The sequence below is a fragment of the Mytilus edulis genome, chromosome 13, assembly GCF_963676685.1.
Source record: "Mytilus edulis chromosome 13, xbMytEdul2.2, whole genome shotgun sequence".
NCBI lineage: Eukaryota > Metazoa > Mollusca > Bivalvia > Mytilida > Mytilidae > Mytilus > Mytilus edulis.
The window spans coordinates 7390310-7394937 of record NC_092356.1 but is presented as its reverse complement, the minus strand read 5'-3'; the positions used below and the strand labels follow the sequence as shown (position 1 = coordinate 7394937).

General features: G+C 31.6%; 1 long non-coding RNA gene across 1 annotated transcript; it reads right to left on the bottom strand.

Annotated features, from left to right (window-relative positions):
• Window positions 1-340: 340 nt before the first annotated feature.
• On the bottom strand, window positions 341-4312 carry LOC139501788 (uncharacterized). Its single transcript, XR_011658654.1, has 3 exons — window positions 4167-4312; window positions 3583-3606; window positions 341-439 (listed from the first exon to the last, which is right to left on the bottom strand). It is a non-coding gene; the product is annotated as an uncharacterized lncRNA (long non-coding RNA).
• Between the last annotated feature and the right edge of the window lie 316 nt (window positions 4313-4628).

Sequence of the window (4628 nt, the reverse complement as noted above, 5' to 3'; positions counted from 1 at the left end):
ACGACTGTTGTTGTCCATTCGTTTTTTATGTGTTTTGTCATTTGGTTTTATGGATTTTCCGATTTTATTTTCACCGGAGTTCAGTATTTTTGTAATTTTACTTTTTGCTATGCCTTTTTGTTTGAAGCTGTTTAATGCTGTATCAATATAAAAGAAATGGTTAAGATATGAAGCAGGGCTTCTAGTTACTGTTGAATTTCTTACCTCATTTAAATAGATTGTAATATTTTTGTGATAATAATGGTTTTATTTTTGCGAAATAGTCAATCGTTTTGTGTGTACTGGAATGATTAGATATTTCACTAATTTTCAACAGTAGAAAAAACAAAAACTATCTTACTTCTGCAACAGAGGCCGGTTGACGGCGGTAGGCAACATACAGTAACCACTTCTCTTGTAAACAGATTAAGACATCCCTGTGTGTTCCCTCCTTGGCCGCCTATGATCATGAAATAGATTTTTTTTAACATCGTTTTAAACCATGTTCTGATTACATTTCACAAACAGACAATATGCATTTGAATACTTAAAAAGAGGAATGTTTCTAATCCATGTTTTCACAGTATTAAATCTAAACTTGATATAACATCCTTTAAAAGCATATTAAGGTGGTACTTAACACTGCAGGGAGATAACTCTGTAAAGTCAGATAAACCGTTAAATGACGTTGTGTTGTAAAAGGAATATTACATACATACAATCTAACTCTCTTTCATCTTGTAACAGTATTAAAACATTTGACTTTTCTACACTTTACACAAGTATTCAACATTCCAAACTAAAAGACAAATTGAAAGAGTTGGTATTACTTTGCTTTATAAAAAAGAATGGCCAACATAGATACAAGTATCTTGTCTTAGGGAGGGATAAATCATACTTTGTAAAGAATCACTCTGATTCAAACAAAAAATTCTCTGAAACCGATATTATCAAGATGCTTGATTTCTTGATTGACAACATATTTGTAACGTTTGGAGTTCGTGTTTTTCAACAGACTGTCGGCATCCCAATGGGAACAAACTGTTTTTACTTGCCGACTTGTTTCTTTATTATTATGAGGCTGACTTCATGCAGGAACTTCTTAGGAAGAAAGATAAGAAGTTAGCAGTATCCTTTAACTCTACTTTCCGCTATATAGATGACGTTCTTTCACTAAACAATTCAAAATTTGGTGACTATGTGGAACGCATCTATCCCATCGAATTGGAGATAAAGGATACTACAGATACAGTTAAGTGGGCTTCATATCTTGACTTACATCTAGAAATTGATAATGAGGGTCGGTTGGAAACAAAACTTTACTACAAAAGAGATGATTTCAGCTTTCCAATTGTGAACTTTCCATTTCTAAGTAGCAACATTCCAGCAGCACCTGCATACGGGGTATATATCTCCTAATTGATACGATATTCCCGTGCTTGAATTTCCTATCATGATTTTCTTGATAGAGGGTTACTGCTCACAAGGAAGCTATTAAACCAAGAGTTCCAAATGGTGAAGTTGAAATCATATCTTCGTAAATTTTACGGACGCCATCACGAGTTGGTAGACCGTTATGGAATAACCGATTCACAAATGATATCGGATATGTTCCTTACGTCGTAACTACAATCCCCTTCCCTTTCATGAATGTGACCTACCGAATTAGACTATTTACCGGATTTGTAATCACATAAGCAACACGACGGGTGACACATGTGGAGCAGGATCTGCTTACCCTTCCAGGGCACCTGAGATCACCCCTAGTTTTTGGTGGGGTTCGTGTTGTTTATTCTTTAGTTTTCTATGTTGTGTCATGTGTACTATTGTTTTTCTGTTTGTCTGTTTTCATTTTTAGCCATGGCGTTGTCAGTTTGTTTTAGATTTATGAGTTTGACTGTCCCTTTGGTATCTTTCGTCCCTCTTTTAAGCTTCTCAATGATCAAAATTGGTGTTTGTCAAATTGCTATAAAACCAGTGTAATTTTTCTGACAAAACGGTTGGTTCAAATTTTTTAAATTTTTTATATTTTTGTAAAAGTGTCAAAGTAAATACTTTGTCAAAATTTTAAGAAAATTAAACGAGCCAAATTAATTTTGGTTAAGGTGTTTGGTATCACATTAATTCAAACTAATTTTGGCAAATTTCTACAGTCTATAACTTTGTATAATACATGACATATATGAGTTATAACAAACTAAAATATATATCCTGATTACAAACCAGTCTAGAATAAACAATTAACAAGCATAAACTCGATAATATATATCAACTTTTTGTGTGCATTTTTGTCTAGTAACCATCTAATTTACTGCCGAGGGTGTAATATAGTTTAAACATATTTATTTATAGTGGATTGGGAAACATGTTTTGCAACTGATATAAAAAAAAACCTACACACATGGGTATAAACAAATAGCGGATACGTTCAATTCAATTTTTGTAGGTCTATTTGATTTCATATTGTAGGTTAAAAAGTATACTTATCACCGTTTTCACCTGTATAAGAAGGACTTTATGTGGATCAAAACCGGAAACCAAATTGTTCATCCTTGTTTTACTTTCAACGTTTATTCTTATAGCTTAATACACTTACACGTGAGTAATTCATTAGCAAAGATTCCTCAGGGTATGATACAATTACAAGTGAAAAATACATAATCGAATGTCCTAAGCTTGGTTTGACAAAATGGAACAAATTGGCTGCTAAATGCAAATAGCTATTTCTCTTTATGACTTTCTTTAATTTTAATGATTGAAAAAAGTCATACTTTCAATCTTTTAGTCTTTTGAATTTTTCGAAATACTAAGGATTTTCTTATCCAAGGAATAAATCACCTTAATCGTATTTGACACAACTGTTTAGAATTTTTAGTCCTCAATGCCCTTCAACTTTGTACTTGTTTGGCTTTATAACTATTTTGACCCAAGCGTCACTAATGAGTCTTTTGTAGACTAAACGCGCGTCTGGCGTATTTAATTATAATCCTTATACCTTTGATAACTATTAACATCTCGTAACTTATGCCCCTTTATGCTACCTTAAATTTTGACAGTTTTTTTTACGGTTGTTTTCTAGTTTTTCGTTAAACATTTAGACCGAATGATCAAATTGAAAGATTTCAGATTGTACCTCATTTTATGTTGGGTTTTTTTGTGCCAATTTAATTGAACTGTCGTATCTATATTGTGTATGTTGTTGGAATTTGTATAAAAAATAATGTATACTTCTTTCACTCTAGCTAAATTCAACCGATTAATTGGTTAAACACAGATGGAAAGTCGAATTAATAAATTGTAGAAAATAAAGGAAAACACGTGTATAATAAACACTGCATATATTGAAGAATACCACCTAAATTAGAGATTGAACTCCATTTTTAAGATCACAAATAATTCTAAAAGAAATAAAAAAAAAATACCTATAAATAAATGTCACTTGCTAAGTTCTGATAAAGGATTATTCCATATCTCTGATACATCAATATCATATTTTTTTTCCATAGCAAAACCTAATTGTGGTTTTCGGTTCTAATCTGTTACAGCTAATTAATGGTTTACTTGAAGAGTATGAAAGTAATATTATTTGTAGATGCTACTTACAGTTGGGAGATATCAAGAATCTGGCTACAGATGAAAATAAAAGAAGCAAAGTAAACACAAACATACTTATTATATTTTCTGCGTGGTACATAAACAAAAACGTCATTTTTACGTACGTTTTCTGAGTGGCACATAAACACAAACGTAATTTTTACGTTTTTCTTTGTGGAACGTGTGGTAATACCTTGTGTGAACCGTGACCACACGTTTTTCAGTTTGTCCTTTTGTATGCATTTGCAACCGTACATGACTGAGTACTTCAAACAAAGCAAATATCATTTGAACATTTGAAACTGATAGAAAAGAAGGAAAATTTAGAACGCTTACTTTTTGACTCAAGCTTTTCTATTCTATTTTTCTTTCTTATGTCTATGAATGTATGTTAATCGCTTTAATATTCCTATCAAAGTATAAATGTATAAGTAATATTCCTTCATTTTTCTAGACCTGAGATTGGTTAGCTTCTCATGTATTTCTACTTCTCCGACTATTTAACTATTTATTCCTTAATGTTTCTTTTTAAGCTTAACGAAGAAACCAGACGTAGCGATTGTACTTATTTAATTTTTACATAAACTACTCACAGTCTCTGTAAATTTCATCACCAATTACATATGAATAAGTTATTCCTAGTAGCACATAAAACAACATATTCATTAATATTGACATGTCGAACTACATTCAAGTACTGACTTATGGTGTGTAAGCGATATCAAGATAAGAGATAAGACATGATGTGTGAATGTGTGGACTAATCTGATATTAGTTTTCACCTCTACTTCCGGTACATGTCATGTGTTCATTCAAACCGTCATTAAGGTATCACGGTGGAATTTAGGTTTCTCTTTTATGTACCATACCTAAGTCAATGTATTATAACAGTGTGATTAAAAAAATGCAGTATCTACTGAACATACTTTTCCAAACTGAAAAAATAATCAGGTGTAGAAAAATATAAACTTATTTAACATACAGTTGATATAGAATTTTTTGAATTTTTGAATTTTTGAATTCACTGCATGATAAAATACCTAAAAGCACTAGTG